Source organism: Thunnus albacares, chromosome 19 (genome assembly GCF_914725855.1).
Source record: "Thunnus albacares chromosome 19, fThuAlb1.1, whole genome shotgun sequence".
Classification (NCBI taxonomy): domain Eukaryota; kingdom Metazoa; phylum Chordata; class Actinopteri; order Scombriformes; family Scombridae; genus Thunnus; species Thunnus albacares.
The window spans coordinates 6,430,851-6,451,408 of NC_058124.1; the positions used below are offsets into that span (position 1 = coordinate 6,430,851).

At 40.1% G+C, this 20,558-nt stretch overlaps 1 protein-coding gene across 1 annotated transcript in view; it reads left to right on the top strand.

Moving 5' to 3' along the window:
• The first annotated feature begins 304 nt into the window (after positions 1 to 304).
• LOC122969750 (hippocalcin-like protein 1) overlaps positions 305 to 20,558 on the top strand; it is a 45,434-nt gene continuing 25,180 nt past the window's right edge. Inside the window, exon 1 of the mRNA XM_044335712.1 lies at positions 305 to 758. The gene's annotated coding sequence lies outside the window, so the exon portion shown is untranslated. The remainder of the gene's footprint in view (positions 759 to 20,558) is intronic.

Below are 20,558 nucleotides of genomic sequence, written 5' to 3' on the forward strand. Positions count from 1 at the left end.
TGTAGTCTATTGGATGAAATATCACAACATATGATATATAGGCTATTAGTACACGTGCATGTATGTGACCCCTATGGAAACCTTGTCCCAGCTTCTCTAATCACTACCATAAAAATGTGGCGCAGTGAGTTATATTATTAAACACGCAGCATGGCGCGCCATCATTCTATGTTGTGACACACATCTGTTTTACTGGAAGAGAGAGGGAGGTGATAGAGAGGGGAGGAAAGTAGGAGGAGGGCTGTGCGCAACGTCGGTGCCAATAGGCGCAGCGCTATCTAATTAAACCCCTGCCACGTAATCTCAACGACACCATCCCCCCGTTTAAATCCACTCCACCGGCGCACACCATTTAAACACACTGTCCTCCGCCGCTATCCCGTCCCATCCCGGCCCCTGGAGGAGAGGAAACGCCAGCAGCACCGCGCCGCACCGCAGCACCGTCACTGCTGCCTCTCGCCTGCACGGTGACATGGTTTGCAGGGCTCGGCTGCTTTAGCCAAGGGCCACTTAGTCAATCACTCAGCCACTCGGTGCGTGTGGATGTGTGTGAGTGTACAGTAAAGGAGCAGCAGTAGTAGTAACCAGCCGGAGATCTCGATCGGTCCTGCAACGCTATTCATTAGGAGCTCCGGAGGGAAGCGTCCAGAGCGAGCCGAGCATCCCTGCATCTCTCCCCGGCTGTCCTGCACACCGGCCCCGCTGAATCGGAGCAGGGACACCCTCCTCCTCCACCGACACTACCTCGGCTTTATCGGGTAAGGGCAACATTTAGTCGACATTCGTATACCTTACACATGTCTTCCAGATATATTAAACCTGCATGTTTGCAGTAATGTTATCACTGCAATGAGGTTCGTGGAAAAGCGACGCAGCCGCTTTTGTTTACCCGTGGAAGCGGTGCGTATTTCGGATGTGTGGTGACAATAAACCGCGGAGTATTCAGCAGAATAGCCAGTGTGGGCTGAAAACATTCCCGTGAACCCCCTGCAGTTCGTTTCGTTCCTTTCAGACAGATGTTTTGTATTACTGTACGTTCTTCGAGCTATTCACTACAATAATCATGAAAAGGGTACTTTGTTCAGCCAATAGGATGATAGCGATATAGGCCTGCCATATTTATGAATGATCTCAACGCGGGACAAGAGGCGGAGGACTGATGCGCGTGGTGGTGCTCTGGATCCTCACCTCTTCTCCTCAATGAGCTGCATACTCACCTCCCTGAATGCATCATCTTCTCTGCTGGCGAATTTCCACACAGTTTATAATTACTTGTAATATTCCCGTTGCGGCTTATTGTGTGACACAATTAATTACACAGCGCAGTAACATTGTTATGGTAATATTCCTATAGACGTTTGAATTGTGTCTATTGTGTTTCAGTAGTAAGTTTATGGTGATTTTATTAAATATCTCTATCTTGTTACACAGGGTTTTCTGTATAATTTAGAATGTAAATAATGTATAACTGTAACATAAGTTAAATGATCAAAAGTGTAAGCTTCTTTTCAGTAAGACTGAGGTTGGGGACTTTGCAAATGAGGCTGTCTCACTTCTTTGTAACAGGATGATAACAGCCAGTGCGGTTATAAAGCAGTTTACGAGCTGCTCAGTCAGCCTACACCCTGTGAAAGTGGTGATTTCTGCATCTAATCATGGAAATTTTATCATTTTATCCATATTGGACATAGAAAATTGAAGCTGTCTCGCAGATTGACAGTGGTTAGGGACTAAATAAATGAAATGAGAGACAGGGGCCCAGTGGCCCTCAGGGTATTGAATATGTCATCTTTAATTATCATCTGTCACATAGATATTTAGGATCTCTGCTCCTCTTTTCCACCTGCTTTCCCCAGAGTTCAGGTCTTGCTGTGCCATGCACTGATATGATCCACTTGCCTCCACATTTCCTCCTAAATGCCACCCAGTTGTTTTATTCCTTCAGTCTAATCCTTTCAGAATTAACTGGTTCCTGTCAGGCTTGGCATTAGGCACAAAGATGTGGAATTTGTGCAGGAAGTCACCTGTCATCCATTTAGGAATATTCAAAAGAGTCGTTCGCACATGAGTGGCAGTTATAGGGTGGAAAGACATTCTCTAGTTGTCATTTAGGGACCCTATAATGAAAAGAATGATGAGAGGTACGATAATTTGGCTGTTATTGGGTGTGACCTCAGGTTAATAGGAATGTGGTGCACAGTGGAGGCACGACCCTAACAAATTGATTTGTATTTGGGGATCATGCCCTAAGGAAACCCGCTCACCTCTATCTGCTTAGGTCGTGAAATGGGCAGAGTCCCGCCTGCTGCTAATGTGTGTTTGGGTAGAGGCAGCGCTTAGCTTGCATGTGCTAATGCTAGTCTAGTTGTTACATAAGAAGATAAATGTGTCCTGGAGCACTACTCTCTCAGTCACTCAGGCTCATAAACACACCCGCATACACACACACACACACACGCTCATAACTTGTATATATACACATCAGCAGAGGCTTTAACCCTCAGGCAATAGCTAGCAAATGATGGATGTTGTAGTCAAGGTGTTTTGCAATGAGGCAGGTGATTCGCAGTGCAGAGAAAGAGGTAAAGGAAGAAGGACTTTTTGCAAAAGGTTTCCATATCTTCTCTCACTCTTACTTTAATGGCTATTTCATGCATGCCTCCTCTGTGTACAATGCATTTCTTTCTATATTCTAGACTGCAGGCTTTCACAGGAACAGGAACAATCCAGTGTTGCTCATATATTGTAGGTCACCTTGGTTTCATACTGTATGACGCTGCTAGAAATATTTTACAAGATGCCCCTGACTGCTTGTATGCATGGAATACATAAGCACAAGGCCTGAAAGTCACTTTGAGTTAACGTTTCTGTCTCATCACATGAAGGCGGGTCAGGAGTGGATCATGAGATACAAACACTCAGCTCTGTGGCTTGTTGCTCTTTCTTCCAAGGAGACAAGCGAGAGCTTTCAATCTGATGCTCCAAGACCTTGGTTGAGCTGCGGGTCAGCTTAACTCCCCCCACAGAGGCCTGCTGTTTGTACATCTTCCAGCAACATGATGGATGTGGAAGGCCAATGGAATTATCTCGGAGGACAACTGTAAGGGCTTTATGGAAAAAAAGAGAGCATAATCATTTAGAGAATATTTAATGAGGTGGACATAAAGGCTCCATGTAGAATGGCTCTGTGGTCTGGTGGTATAGCACAGTAATGGGGAGGAAATGGTCCTGTTTATCCTTTTCTGAGTTATGTTACATTTTGTCTTTAGTGTTTTTTAGTAATTAGCAAGTACTGAGCTGCCACTTTGCAGCAGTATCACCATTACTGTAATGATGTTGAGTACCATTAGGTTTTGAGGCACTCAATACAAAAGACTGTCCTCAACACAAATACAACAGCATTGGCCATTTGTTTGAACGTATAACCTTTTTTTTTTTAACATTTTTATGACATGCAACCTGTAGTTGCGCAAAAGATGACAGTCCTCACTCAGAAGCCAAGGTGGAAGTAGTGTAATGTTGATATTTTGCTGAAAGTTTCTGATTTTGACAATAGAGACTATGGTTTTATTGTTTAAATATTAAGTATTTCATGGAAAAATAATCAATAATTAAAGTTAAAGAGCTAAAGCATTAAAAAACTCAATTAATCTGTATATTAGGCCCACAACTTCCATCAGATGTTGGTTTAAATGTTGATAAAATGCATGACATAACCTTTTTTCAAATGAGCCCCACCCACTTCAAACCAGTGAGACGAGCGAGGTTAAAGACACAAATACAGGAAAATCTCATGTGAAATAACAAAAACTGTGGCAGACAGTTTTGTACCCATGAAGGAACCCATTGCTCGTTTGTAGGCAGTTAATTGAGAAAACCAGGTTGTCAGGGTTTTTATCCATGAACATGAACTTTCCCTGAATGTTACAAAGTCATTTTAGTAGCCTAAATATAACAAGAGAGGCGACAGATCAGAAAACACACACTTTGTTTTTTGTAACGGACATATAGTATGTTTTGTTTAGGAAGGCAATGACAACCAATTTAATCATTTAGGAGTGATGACTTGTTACAGTGCAAGCAGGTATGGGTGTCTATGCTTTTTTGATTTAAATGTACTTACTCCACTGTTTCCTATGTCATCTTTATATTCTGTCCATTATATTCTGCACACAAATCGTTCAAACTTTGGCAGACAGTTTTGTGTTCATGTAGGACCCTTAATTGTTGGAGGCTGGTTGAGAAAATAGGTTTTCAGGGCCTTTAACCATGAATAGGTTCTTTTCCTGACCTGAACTAAATAGTTTTACTTGTCTAAACTTAATGATAGAGGTGGTAGATCAGAAAACACTCATATGCTCAATGGACTTACTTCACTATTTCCTATGTAATTATTATATTCTGCCCAACTAAAACAACAGCCACCTGTGTAAGTGGTAGTTTTATTTATTTTGAACACCATGCATTACACCAATGTTTGAAGCTGCCTGACTAATAGTGTTTTCAAGAAACTGGAAAGAACTGAAAACATATTAAAGGGGTACTCAATTGATTTTGTATTGCACTTCCAGAAAGTTGGGGGACTCACAAGTGACAGATTAAAAAAAGAATGGTCAAAATTGAGGCAGCAGAGGCCAAGATATTCTATCTTTTAATCCTTAGTACATGTCAAACCCCTTAAATGCTGACTCATACAATTCCCATAATGCAACTGAAAAGCATCTTTCATTAGACCCTCCCTGCTTCCTAAATGCCCACTTCTTTCAAACCCCACATCTAGTTTTTAACACAGGCTTTCTGTTAAAAATGTTATATCTCAAGACCAAGCAAAGATAACCCCGATGACATCACTATGACATCATCAGGGTTATTGCTAAAGCTTGGCAGAGCTCCTCCAGAGCTGCAGAGGATATTACACAACTGTTTTCACATGCTGAGTAGTGCTCCTCATGACGAATATACTGAACTTCATGTTCAGTGCAGTGCTCCTTTAACGAACTACAGTAACCATAATTCATTGTACTTGGGAAGCGGTGCAGAAGAAAGAAAATTAAACTTGCGCATGCACGCGCATCCAATACAACAGCTCTGCCATAAATTCTACTTTTACGAAGCTTGTACATTTTCAGTTTTTGTTGACATTGTCAGTAAGATGATAATTCTACTTTATGTTTATTATTGAGGTCATAGTGTGTGGTGGTGGTGTACTGAGGTGCATTATATTGAAATGTGTTGCTAATATTTTGCGTCCCTCATGTATGTTAATGGAGTGGACTAAATATTAGGAACACCATTCAATATAATGCACTCCAGTACACCTCCTGAGAAGGTTTGCTAGTAGCTGCATGCTACATCTTCCACTGAAGTGAAGAGTCATGTTTTCATGCTTTGTAATTCCTCTCTGGGTGACTGTTTTCATATGTAGGGGAATGGGATGAGTGGGATGTGGCCTGCATGGGTTGACATGAGGTCTGTGTTTCCCATGCGCGCTGCCGGCCCTATAATCTGCTCTGATCCTACTGGGAGGGGCATCTCCTGCCCGTCAGACATCCAGTCTGATAAAGCCTGCAACGAGACTGAGAGAGCAGCTGCTCTGCTGGAGGCAAAGGGCTTGAAGGAAAACACAGTGCGGCCCTAAACCAAAGATTTTCCAATTGCTCCAGGGTGGCACTGGATATAGCTTAGAGCTCAGAGTCTGTAGTAAACGTTAAGGCGTCCTTCGTGTGTGGTTTAACCTGGGAATTGTGGTTATTATTGTTTGGATCTGTTGCTTCTCTTTTATGAATGGACCGGACTAACTGCACCTATGTAGTATGAGCAAATCAGACATGAAGCTTGAGCACAAATCCCTTGTTATAAGAAGGTCTAGCTGCTCAGCCACGAGTGAATCCAATCAAAAGACACTGTGTGGAATAATTTGACAGAACTGGTATGTGATTCCTCCTCTTCTCTTCTAATAAAAGCATGAAAACAAATTAGGGAAGTACAAGAAGATGCTACAAAAGAGCAAGCAGGAATACAAGCAGTGGTTTAAAACAACAGAGCAGCTCACATGAAGGATAAAAGAAATCACATTTAAGCAATTGTGAAAATAAGTTTTCGAGCGGAGATTTTTAATAAATGACAGCAATTCTACTATTTCACCTCCTGTTCTCTCCTCTAGCCATTAGGAGGCTGAAAGGGCAGCCAATTACTCCCAGAGCTCGGCATGTGGTTAGGCTAATGAAGTCAGGGGAGGGAGAAAAGTGTGGGAGTGTGTACAGTATGTGTGTGTGTGTGTTCCTTAGCATAAAAGGGCCAACAGCTCTCAACTGATAAGGCGTGGTGGAGAACACACACTCGCCGCACACTCCAATACCTCTGTTGAGATGATATCTCAACGCAGCCTCTTCCTCTTTCCCTCTATCTATCTGCCTCTTCTGCCATCCATCACTTCTCTTCCTGACCACAGCACTATTTCTCTCCCTCCCTTGCGTTTTTGGATGCGATTCTTCCCTCCATCTCTCCCACTTAATCATTAGATCTCCTCTAGTCCCGGTTTAATTTTCCATGTTTTGCCTTTCATCTTCTTTCAGTACATTTTTTTTTGAAGTTCTGTCCATTTCAAAAGGCTCCCTGAGAAAAACAAAAATAGTTTAATTAGTCCCTTCACACTGAAAAGCTCTACAGTAGGCATAATGAAAAAAATATTTTCTGTTCTCGTGGCTCTCCCCTGACTCTTGACTCCTCGAGGGTTTCTCTCTCGATTTAGATGCCTCCTTTACGCCTGAGCAGAATGTCAGGAATTTTATGGAAGAATTATCACCAGCTGTGTCTCCACCTTCACAATATAAAATATAAACAGAGTGGTAGATGTTGTGTCTGTATTTTTTTTTTTTTTTTTTATGAGAGGAGAACAGTAGTGCCACAGTGAGTAGAGTGAATTACAATGTTCTGGTTGAAAAATTATAACCTGTTTCATACCGTGACAGCATCAATTAAACTCAGCGTTTTCACCCGCCTGCCTCTCGCAGGACTCTCTGGGCAATAACAGAGGGCCAATCAGAAATAGAAAAATCGATCTGGCGCCGGCTGGCTTGGATGCATTTACAAGCAGCCATAATGACTGCAGACTCATTTCTCCAGCTGCTGGTGCAATCACATAGCAACCTTTTTCTGCGGAGCTGTGAGCAAAAGAGCAGCATTATTCTGTTGACTCTGTTCAATTAAATATGCTGTCTGCCTCTCAGGACGCAGCATGATACTCTTAACATATAAGATCCTATAATGCTGTTTTCTCCCTTTTGTCTTATTTGACAAGCAGTTCTTTGTTTATGAAGATACTTTCATTTATTTTGTATAAAGTGTCAAATTTAATTTGCATACAGCTCTATTGCCATCTGCCATCTTCAATCAATCACGAGTGATTAGACTGACTGATTTAGGGGAGGCAAGGCTTGACCCTGAATATAAGCATTCCTGTTTTAGGGAGGACTGTAATTTCTAGCAGAACTTACGATGGTAGTGATGAAGCAGTCTCACCAAGCCCCCATGAACAGCGCCAGGCTTTTAAGCCAATTTGTCACAGTGGCCAAACTGTGTAATTACAACTTCCGTGTCCATCACGTGATGCACACTGGCCCAAAAAGACTATCAGAATTGGATCCATTCAGTCTTATAACATTTGGCAAGTCTAGAAGAACCGCACAATTGAATTAATTTAATTCCAGTCAAAGTAACCCAGTCAATTATTCCTGTGTAGCCGTGGAGTAGATTAACCATAATGTAAAAAAAAGAAAAAGACTGTTTTCTTTCCCAAAAACGTGACATCACAACTTGATGTCAATTCAATTACAATGATATCACAAAACGTATTCATACCCACCTTGAAAATCTCCTCTATCTATTCATATATGTATATTTGTGTTGAATCTTCTGGACATAGGAGACACAGTTTACATTTTTAGCTTTTTTCCATAAAAAGTCTCCTAGAACTGTATAGTGCTACTCACATGCTAAATGATGGCATTTCTAACTAGTCGGACTTGTCCTGAGTGACATATATAATGACTTTGCCTATAAATGAAGGAAATTGAAAATGAGCAAAAACACCCCAGGGTTCAAAGGATCAAATACTTTAAATGACAACCAACCAGCAATATAAACAAAAATTGGAAGACTTACTGCAAAACCATTCTGCATCTTTCCTGTCAAGACGATTACTTCGGCAAAGCAGGGTTTTATAAAAATTGGATGGTAAAACACAACTAATACGATTGTTTCTTCTATTTTAAAAGTCCATTCCCTCAAAGGTCAGCACTGTCGAGACAATTTACAAATTGGTCAATGACACAAATTTATATGTCAAAGTCCACCAAAGTTGAACTTTCTCTTACTGAAATGATTTTGGTCCAAAACTAAAATAACAACCCAATCACCAGAATAAAACATTGGCATTGTATGTTTCTGCACACCACAGATATGTTTAATCTCTACGTTTCATGTGTGTCTTTTAAAATCACATTAAATGGCCTTTATCAGTTGAATAATTATTTTTTATGTTGTGACAACGTTGTGGTTAAGGTCTGGTTAGGTTTAGGCACAAAAACCACTTGGTTAGAGTCAGGTAAAGATTGTGGTTTGGGTTAAAATTCACGGTTTTGTCCCCAGAAAAATGGCTGCAAATGTCCCGACATCTCGCTAAAAATACCTGGTTATGTCAGTTTAAACAGGAAGCAAGCAGTGATCTCTGCTGTATTGATGCTTTTGCAACTTTGTGCCATGCAACCAACCTCCTAGCCAGCCACCCAACTCGCCTCCTCCTAACATGAACATCAGCTCATATAGATGTCATCTGAACTACATTACTCTCCCTTTGATGCGTATTATAGAAATGTTATGCTACGCATTAAACATATTGAAACAGAGATTCAGCGTATCCGTGGTTTGCAGAAATGTACCATGCCAACATTTTATCAACATTTCTCTGGCGACCGGGCTGAAAATAAATGCAAGAGGAAGTAATCTCATGTTGCAAATCACAACTTGCGTGTTACAAATTTGGTGAATCAGACCCCTGGTCTCTATGTAACTATGATTAAACAAATAAGAATTCTCATATTACATGTATGAATGAATTTAAAGAAGTAAGCTACTTAAAAGAGCACAGAAAAATCTGGATCCTAGCTGCGTGTGGGTTTTTTATACTTTGCTCCAATGTCTAAAGACCTTTCAAATAAAATGACATTCCAAGTCTTTTTTATCATGCACTCAGTTTCAAATAATACTTTCTTTCATGATTGCAGTCAGAGAATACAGTTCAATTTCATTCTTCCCCCTGGTGTGGGAGGACTTTGACAACACATGGTTTCTGGACCAAATAACCATGATAAAATGTAAAACCACCCTCACGCAGACCACAAAAGCCAGCATTTAATAGGATAACATGTTTGCATATGTCATAATTATGCATTATACATTTTCAGAGGATCCCAAATATGTTTTCATGTTTCTCAGAGCAGGGATAAGCAGGTTGGCTGTCAGTTATAAATAGAACCATGTCTGTCTATTTAATACATATAGCAGAATATGTACAGTGCCTCGCAACTTACCAGGCTGTCACTGATTGGGGTGCTGTGCTGCTGTACAAGCTGTGACTCTCTGCGGTGGAGATGTGAGATGTGTCGTTGCTCAACCAGAGAAAGAGAAAAAACAGATGGAGAGAAAAAGAAGGATGGAGAAATGAAGGAAGGAAGGAAACAAAGTCAAGAAAGTGAGAAAGGACTTATGCAGGATTTTCATACAGAAATTAGTGGCGTACTAACAGCTATCAAGGAAATTCAAGCTAACATAAGTGAATGCAATGGTCGCATCGCACAGGCTGAAGATCATGTATTCACCACTGAGGACGCAATCAGCGGTCTACGATCACAAGTTGATGTGCTGGATGGAAAGGTAGAGTTCTTTGCAACCAAGACAGAAGATTTCAGAAGCTGACGCTACGACATGAGAATAATGGACATACCAGAGAAGGAAGAGGGGATCCTTGTATTTTTATGTAAAAATGGTTATAGAAACCCTTAATGTGCAACCCCCAGTGGTACTGGAGAGAGCACATTGTATCACTGGACAAATGCGCAATTCTCCCTCTCCGCGAACTTTCATTGTGAAATTTTTAAACTATCAAGACAAGGAACGTTTGTGGAAAGTATTAAGAGCAAAAGGCCAGCTGTTCTACAAAAAACAACAAAATCAGGTTCCATCTGGACCTATCGGCTGAAACGTACAAACAATAATGAGAATTCTATGCAGCACAACAAAAACTACGGGAGAAGAGGATCGTCAAAAACTGTATTCTTTTCCCAGCAAAGCTACTCATGACTCACAGAGACTGCACTCACACTTTCAACACACCAGCAGCAGTTAACCAGTATATCGCTGGTCTGGGAGAAGAGGCGTAGAGAGGAAATGGTGGATATTTGACGGTAATAGACAACTGTACGCTCTGAACATTGCCCCTCTTTACTTTCATTTCTCAATGCTATGAATGGCCCATTTTTTGTTTGTTCCTCTCTTCTCTCCCAGAAAGAGAGAGAGAATGCAAATGATAACTAATGGCTCACTACTTGACTATGGAGGTAAGCTATTAATATTTTGCTTGGTTAATGAGAGGCCTTTTTTATTTAATATTATACTTTTACAAAAAAAAAAATCAATTTTTTATTATTTTATAGGCTGTTTATTATTAAAATTATTAGAAGCCCTTTCTCTATAGACCAGACGAGGTATTGGAACTTTTTGCTGTTTTTCATAAAAAAGCTGTACTCAAATACTGATGCGTGCACAGGCTCTGAAAAATGAGATGCCTATATAGAAAATATAAAACTACCAAAGTTGTCTGATGAGGCATCACAAGCTATAGATGGTCTCATAACAAGAGAGGAAATAGTGGAGGAAATTAAGGGGTTGAAAAATGGTTTCTGATGGGTATTCTAATGAATTCTATAAGGTTTTTATAGATAGAGATGATTACCTCAGTGATACATAAGGAGGGTAAAGACCCTACGGAGTGTAGCTGTTATAGACCCATTGTACTCCAAAATTCTGACTGTAAATATTGACCACCATACTTGCAAAGAAACTTAAATCAGTTATCACAACTCTTGTAGATCCAGATCAGGCAGGCTTCACTGTTGGTCACCAGCTGTCTGATAATATTTGCAGGATAGTAAATTTTATGTCTCATGCCAAATCAATGCCAATAGCATGTATGGCGCTGGCTTTGGACACCGAAAAGTCATTTGACAGTGTCTCCAGGCCTTTTCTTTTTAAAGTATAGAGGAGATATGGTCTAGGGAATGGCTTTGTTAAACGGTTCAGCTTTTATGCTCATCTCCACAGATGTTAGTGAGGGCAAATGGGCAAATGTTTCTTGCAGAAGTTCCATCTGGGGAGGGGTTGTAGTCAAGGAGATCCTCTTTGGTCTCCTCTATTTGCCCTCAGTATAGAACTGGTCACACAGCTAATAAGGGGTAACACAGATGTAATTGTTATTGAGGTGAATGGAGAGAAGCACAAGTTGTGGCTATATGCAGGTGATGTAATTGTATATATCTCTGACCCTGCAAAGTCTATCCCAAATTTAATGAAGTGTCTTGAGACTTTTGGACTTTACTCAGGTTACAAAATAAATGTGACCAAAACAGAAGCACTCCCCATAAACAGTTTGATCTCCCCTCATTTGAAATCCTTATTCTAATAGCCCAGGGAAGGCAACAGGTATTTGGGAAATATAGCCCCTGACCTCAGTCTGTATCAGACCAATTATACAAAATTGGTAAAAAAAAAAAAGAAAAAAAAAAGAAGAGACATTTAAGTCACTGTCCTGCACTTCCCCTTACTTTAATAGGCAGGGTAGAGGCTAATAGAATGAATATACTCCCAAGACCTCTTTTTCTTTTACAGACTTTACTAATTGCCCCTCTTAAATCTATGTTTGCCCTTATAGACTTATAGTCTCATCTCAAGATTTATATGGCAGGGTAAAAGGCCCAGGCTCAGATACAAAGTATTACAAAGTAATACAAAGTAAAACAACTGGCAAAGCCTGAAACATTACTGGTTAGCGTCGCAAATATGAGCAATGATGATATGGTTATCAGATGATACAAGTAGAAGATGGCTCAATATGGAAAAAACTTATAGTACTAATATGCCGAGGGGTGGTCTCCTTTACTGGGATTAAATCAGTCTCCTCAATCAGAAATCTCCTGGGAGAATGGTCAAAGACCACATATTGAGCTTGAGAACAGCAAATGTTTAAGTTGCTATGTGATCTCTCTATCTTGAGCTCAATTATTAATATTAAAGACTTTTTGCCTTTAAAACTTGATGCAGGATTTAAAAATTGGACACACTTGAATCTGTGTTGTGTACATCGGTTATTCAGTAATAACAACTTCTAATCATTTGAATAATTAAGAGCAGATTTCAATTGATCAAGAACATTGTTTTTAAGATATCTACAGTTAAGAAACTACATTCAAACACCCAAACTAGAACGTATTAATAGAACCCTCCCTCTTAGAACAGTATTTATTGAAAATTCAGGATGGAAAACATGGGGATAAGCCAATAACTTACTAATATAGAATCCTAGCTTTAATGACAAAGAACAATACTTATCATGTGAAAGAAAAGTGGTACAGAGAGCTACAACAGGAAGTAAGGGAGGGAGATTAGCTGAAGATCTGTGCTCAGGCCCATACAGTCACTTACGCCAATTTGTGGAGAGAATTTCAATGGAAGATAATAGATAACAGATTATTCAGAACACTGCAAGTTGTGGCAAAGATGAACCCAAACCAGTTAAGGAGGGACATAGAGAGACCATGGTTTCCATTTGCATATATTTTGGCAATGCCCATTGTTACATAACTTTTGGAAATCAATTTTTATCACTGTGAACAAAGTATTAGATGTTGAATTGGCAAGAGACCCTCTGATAGCAATTCTTGGGATGAATCCAGATATAATTGACAGTAGGAAAAGGATGTATCTCTTACAAATATTATTAATAGCAGCAAAGGAAGCAATTACAATAAGATGGCTTAATGCTGAGTGGTTAACAATCCTAAGAGGTATTTATACAATGGGAAAAATCACATATATGCTAAGATTACAGAGGGATTTTTTCATAGAAAGATGGACACCACTAATGGAGGTCACAAGGGAACATGGGGATTGATAATTGAATGATCATAAGGAATTGGACTGCAGGTGGTACCCTGAAGTAGTCTAATATGACTTAAATAGAAAATTTTATTTTCTATTTATTGATAAATAATATGGATATTTTCCTGTGTATATTGGACTGAATATGTATGTCTGTGTAAAGTGAACTTATATATAACCCATGTTTAGTTTTACTTTGAGAAGTTTGTATTATTTATGTTAGTTATTCTCAGTATTGTTATTATTATTATTTCAATTTGTTTTGATTTCTTTTTATACATATTTTCAGGTTGAATTGTTCAGATATGTAAAACTTTATAAACATTGTACCCCCTTTCAACCTATGCTGGCATATGTTTGATGTAAAGGGGGATGGGAGAAGAAAAAGTGTCAAAAAGAAAAGAAAGTGAGAAAGAGGGAGAGAGTGAAGGAGAGAGTAGGTGAGAGAGCTACAGCTGGAAATACAGAATATGCATATCCTCAGATTGAAGTAATAACTGTCATTGATCTCTTCTGTGGAAAATACAGTAATGTTGGGCTTATTGATTGCTTATACAGCTTGGTTCTTATAGACTTTTGGTCTACAAGTATCCTATTTCATGTCATTTACAGTAGCTGTACTTTGCAATATCTCAGCTGTAAATGTAGTCAAATATACAAAGAAGTGCAAGAAAGTTGTCTTGTCATGTGATGTTGTCAAAGGTAAAATTTTTGTAAAAATGTAAATAATTATTTTTTTGTTTTTAATATTTTAATATTGGATTTAATATTAAATTTAAAAAAATGCCTCACTGTATAGTATATATTTAAACTGTTTTTATACTGTGATATACTTTACACTGTTGTGTTACTCATTTCTATCCCAAGCACATTAAAGCAGGTTGTTCAATCTTTGGTTTTGTCACAGCTGGACTATTGTAACCCAGCCATCAATGATCTAGATTAGCTTCCAGCTGTATAGTCTGGTCCTGAACTTATCATTTAGACTAGAGGTTGAGAGAAAGCATGTTAGTCATTTCTGGCTGAAAGTGGACGAGAGTTTGATTTATAGTCATTTTCTGGGGTGTATGTGTTTTTAAAAAGCCAAACGGTGTTTACTCAAGGATAGCCCCGTCCACGGAAAAACACAATAAAACTGAAAAAAGTGATGACAGATGCGATCTCTTTCACATCCCATAAGTAATGCCCTAAAGACTTTGAGCTCATTTGATTAATTTACCATGCATTATCATCAAAGGCCAGGATAAAATTTCCTTTGTAAAAACAGTTTAAGAGTTATTGAGTCATTGTTAGAAAAAGTTCAAACAACTAAAACTAAAATGCATACATATTCAAATTTATTAGAACACAATCCAGGTAGCCTAAACCTAAACTACGCTGTATAAAGTGTGTGATGCACAATAACACATAGATGAAATTTATGATGCTTACCTTTATGAAATATTATAACTGAATGACACCTTGTTTTTATGAATCCAACACTCTTTATGTCTTGTGCGTGATTTGATACACATTTTCAGGTTCAATATGCAGCGCTAATTTAAGGAGCAGTGTTGATTTTCATCACGTGATGACAGGTTTTCTTATCACTCAGGTGTAGTAAAGAGCCACACTTCCAGCAGTTGTAATCAACACTTGAGTGGTAAAAAATCAGAATGAGAATTAGATGTGATTCTTTTCTCGGTAGTAGCAGAGTGATGTGTGAACTTCACAGTCAAGCCTGCGGGAGATGAGGAGGGAGGATCTAGAGCGGCAGCATAAGAGAGTCTGCAAGCAAGACAAGGAGTTGTCTGAACGTGTGATCTTTCCATCTGAGCCCACAGCGAGCCCTGCACACCAGTACTGTACAAGTCACGGCACTGCATTGTGGGATATCTCCATCACGCAGCTTGCGGGCCTCTATCAGTGTGACATGATCTCTTGTGAAGGGGAAATTCTCGCTGAGTTGGCTGTTTGCCTTCCTGACAAAAGAAGGGGCTTGCTGGTATTTTTAGATACCTTTTCTCTCGTTGTCACCAGCGCAGGAAATGGTAAAGTGAGACTGTTATAATGTGGAGAGGTGGTATGGCGTCGTCCCCCCTCACACTGCAGCATCAGATTTAGGTTAGCTTTCTCCACCTCCCTGCATATCATACACTGCATACCTCTGCCTTGTTTGGGTGTTTTGAGTCACATATGTGTGCTCTAGACATTGAGTTTGCTGATGTATTATTCGCCTAGCACTGTTAAAATACTATCAAGGCATTTGATTTTGCTTTTTGAAAAAAAACCTGCTGCATATGCGGAAATGTGTAATCAACTATATTTGATCAAATCATCATTGGATAAAGAGAAGTTGGTGAAGAGCATGAAATAAACAAGACTGAGTAAGAGTTAGATTATGGTTGTGAGAACGAGAAGTGGAGGCTAAATCCTCTTTATGTAAGTATATTAGAGAGCGATGTCCTTTGCCTTATATTAATGTGATGACTTTTAGGCAAGAGCTTCCAGCCCCCCCCCCCCCCCCCCCCACTCCTTACTAGAGGGAGACACTTCAGAGCCCCAATCAACGTAATCGCCAAGTGTAGCACACCAAGGGGATTTTGTCTTCGTAACATTTGCAGATCTACTCTGGAGAACTTTGCATTATGTAAAGATAAGATATAGAGAGCGCGAAGAGCAGCACAAGACACGCCATGAACAGCAGATATCTTCATTCAACATTCATTACTCTGTGGCTGTGTGAAGATGAAGCAATATGGCAAACACTCACAGTTCATCTATACATACACACACACACACATATATATGTATATATATAGACACACACAGTCTGTAAACACAAACAAAATTGTAGTTATTTTTATAGATTAATTCATTCCGTGTATGATATGAGTCATACGTTTCCAGCGATATGTGATCAGCATGTGTCGGATGCGAGGGGGAATGTCAGCCGAGGAGTAATTGGGGGGGGATGGGATCGACAACGGCCTGTGCTGGTGTCTTTCACTGGGTGATTAGAAAATGTCATACATTAGATGTGCCTGCGCTAGGAGAGATGTGATAAGTGGAAAGAGTAAGATAAAGAGAGAGAAGGTGTTAGAAGATGAAGTGGAAGACAAAAAGTGAAAGCCAGAGGGGTCACAACCTTGTCGTCAGTATGTGTGCCAGCAAGCAGCTGGAAAAGACTGATGCTCCTGCCTCCCCCATCTGCCTTTCTCACTCCCGCCTCTCCTCAACTCCACATGATCAGAGCTTCCTCTTTTTTCCACCATAAACTCACCTTCTTTGTGTCTCTGTTTCCACCTTGTTTTATGCATTGCTCCCCCTCACTACTGACACTCTCTGGGCTCGTGTTGTGCCTCAAAAACCCCAAATGATCTGACACTTGTCCAGTGTCAGATCATTAAGCTCTGGCAAAGTCCCTGCATGTAATTACATTTACTGTAAAATCGTCCAAATCCACTTACACTGACTAAATTTCTTGGAACAATGTAGAGGAATGAATGATGAGATATGATTTGGTCTATGTCTGATGAAATATCAAACCTACGTCACCACAGCTTAGAGGGTACACTCATCCTGGATTGGATCACACCGTCAATTCTTAAATCCATCACAAGTTTGTGTTTAAAGTCCTTCTTAGGTCTTTAGTAACAAGTATAGCTTTTAACTATTGATTTACGGAATTGTGTTGCACTATTTAAAATTACTTTCATAATATGTACATTGTGGCTATGAAACAAACTGTAGAGCTGTCCAATCAAAAGAAATCAACTATGTAAACAGATACATGTGTGTTTCAAGTGTTAGATGGACTACATGGGAAATCTGGTTATGCTAAGCTAACCAACGTTATTCAATCATTTAATAGAAAGTATTGGCACAACTTTTGGAATTTGAGATATATTGTGTTATTTTTCTTAAATGTAACTTAAAATCTTCTCAGTACTTCCCAATGTTTTTCCACATTTCATGTTACCCCTTTTACTCTTCAAGCTAACTGGCTAACGTTAGTTTTGTTAGTTCAGTTAGCTACACAACAGTTACACCTGGCAGTTTGTAAAAACTAGTTTATGTAGTGTAACCCAGTTTAATTTAGTGATGCCTATTCTCCTGAAGTAAACACTCACATTATCTCTGGGCTAAGTGTGAACTTCCAAACAGCTTGTGCAACCACCCTCAATGTTCCTCCGAGGTCCAGATTTCCAACAGTTTCTGCAAATGCTTTTGATTGTAATGAACAGAAATCAAATTGGACTCAATTAAGCTAAACCATGGGAAGTGCCACATCTTGCCAAACCCAACTGATGCCCATGTAACAGTGGGTGTATCTTTTTTATTACTCATTTCTCAACGCCGGAGCAATCCTTGACCTGAATAAGTGAATAATTGCCTCCAGCTACAAAGGAAGGAAGTTGATGCTGGGAGAATAATTACCATCTTCATCTGGGGAAGTGTGTGTCCCTGCAGTGTGTGTCTTTTTGTGACAGACGAGTGCATGTGATTCCTGCATGTGGCCGTAAGTGTGTCTTTTGGGCTCTATTGCTGCTGTGCCGGTGCAGCATGCTGCTCTGGGACATGAGCTAAAATACACTGCGGTGCCTCGAAAGCCCTTCACCCTAGAGGCCTCTCACAGTGAGGGATGTCCCCTTTTTCAGAGCCTGTAGAGAGCTCAAAAAGCAGCGCAGTAACCCTTTAAGGGCTTTTGCATGTGGGACAATTCACTTCCCAGGCAACGTGATACTGTTGGCAAGTTGAAAGGAGAGAGGTTTGATTCAGTGTCCTGTTTGCCCTTACAATATCATTTACACTGGAGCTACAACTAACCGCAAGCTTCAGTATGCTGGACGGACATGAGAAGAATACAGTCTCTCTCCTGATGCATGCAGGTTTGTACTTACACAAACTTTTTGAATAATTGCATAGTGGTGAATGGGCATGCATGCAGAGAACCGAGCCATCTCATTAAACCTGAGTGCTGGTCAGGTGTACAAGGTTTAGTGTCTGACTGTTCTCAGCCTCCATGACTCCTCTAGTGTCTTTTCCAAGCAGCCAGGCAGCTAAACCAGGACACTGCGACAGCGCTAATGAATCCTAGCACAATACAGCGCATCTGAACCCAATTTTCGGTAGTCTAGTAAGGAGGAGAAAGGCCAGAGGGCTGGGTTCTAGCGGTCCTCTTGCCAGTTTGCGTTGGCAGGATCAGGACAGAAAGATCTAGAGCAACGATACCAGGGGAGCTCAGGCAGCAGCAAGCTAGGCCCAAGGCATTTAGCAACGATCAGGGGCTGTTAAGAAACGACAAACTGACATTGGAGACGGTTTAGAGGAGAAGGGAAATGGATGGAGTAGGGAGGAAAAGAAAAAGGAGAGACTAAATGAGAGGATAGGGAAGACGAGTGTTGTATGTCAGCAGATCGATTGCAGCTAAGGATAGAACTATATCAGGATTCTCCTTCACCTCAACAGCAGGAATAGCTACACTTCTGACCCCTGAGGGGAATGTGTGGATGCTATAGATTTGTGTAGGGGTCAGTTTCACAGACAGTGTCAATTATATCTTCGATGGGAATCTTGGAATATTATTTTGGTCTAGGAATACACTAAGTGGATATTTGTCAAATTAGGAATTGCCCCCCATTGACTTTGTTGTAGAAATATAAACTATTGTGAGGTTGATTCTGAGATTTTTGAGTTTCTGGCCTCTGTTACTTCATGTTAAAGGTGTTCAGTACGTGAATCACCAAATCTTTAACGTCAAATCCTGAAGAGTCTGCTGACACATCAGTATCACTTACCAATTTAGTAGTATTTAGCACCGAAGCCTACCTCACAGCTGACAGAAAACACTACCGTCAGCTCTTCCTGGCTATTGAAAGAGTTTTAAGATTCACAGAAACAATCGTAATGTGATAACTCTGTTGAAGATATTTGATTACTGAGCTATAAACGTTATAAACAAAGCTTAAATTGGCCTTTTGACTGAGCTGAATGAACAGACTGAACATACAAATGGTTCAGTCTGTTTTGTCACCTTACAAACAGAATTTACAAGTTGCTTACGATGATACAATCACTTAACATGAGAAAAAACAAACTGCATGGTCAGTGACTGTTAATCTTTTAACTGAGCAAACCTATTCGAACCAGCAAAGTGGTTCATAATTTCCACCTCTATTTCATATCCAGAAGGTGCTTGTGCATAAAGTCTGTGCATGCATATCATTGGTGAGAACTGCTCCAATAATCTGCCTATAATCCTTAGTTTATCCACAGGATTACCCTGATAGCTGTAATGTGTTGTTGCTATACCTTAGCACGGATGTTAGCATGAGACTAAATTAACTTGCATTAGGGTTCAGATAATGGTTTGGCTCGAATGAAGGACAGATGTGTGTTTAGTGTGATTGTTTACTATTGGAAATGTACTTATTTAAGAGGCAGATTTTGAAGAAGTCCTTGCTTTGTTCAATGCATTTTGCACAACAATTTGTACATGTTCTTTTTTGAAAAGCAATGTGATCAATCTTTAGTTCCTCACTACAGTCCAATGACAAAGATAATTAAAGGTTTCAGTGCTTTTTGGAAGGCATTTATCTTTAAAAGCTTCCTCCTTTGACTGGATTCATGGATTTTTAAGTTAGTTTGTATTAAAGCATGAATATCTGCCAAAGATTCCTGACAATGCGTAGGATTAACTTGGAGGAGAGAACAGTAGAGGTGTCTTAGATTGCATCTAAAAATATCAGTGTGCACTTGAAGTACTGTACCCATGTCTCCTGAAGTGTGACTAGCTCAACTGATGAGGTCAAGTTGTTTCCAAGAGGAAGACGAGCTAACTTGTGGCCGCATCTCGCCCCACGGGAGCGAGGCTGCTGCTGAAATAATAGGCTGTCTGGGTGGAGGGCCACGATTTGGCCTGTCAGCAGCCGAGCCTCCAGTCTTCACTTCACTCAGTGTGCTGCAGACTCTATGGATTTTCATATATTATTATGCTTAGGCTCCATGCTAGAATTACATACTCGTTAAAGGTCAAAGCGCTGCATGGAGCAGATAGCGAGACAAAAACAGAGGGAGAGGGGGGAGGAAGAGAAAAAGAGGCATTAATTATCCATCAGTGTTCCTCTTGTCTTCTTTAATCTTTTCATTTTGATCTGCTCTCCTTTTCCTTTCTGTCTTTATCTCCACGCTCACTTCGCACAGTCCTCCACCTCTACTAAATACACTACACCCATACCCCGAATTATAGTCTTACATAATGTGTAATCAACAAATGCAAAAGCTCGACTCCCTTTGATGTCCCAACTGTGCAGGCACTCGGCTCGCCTTCTCCCCGAACCTGCCCATTCCCACAAACACATGGC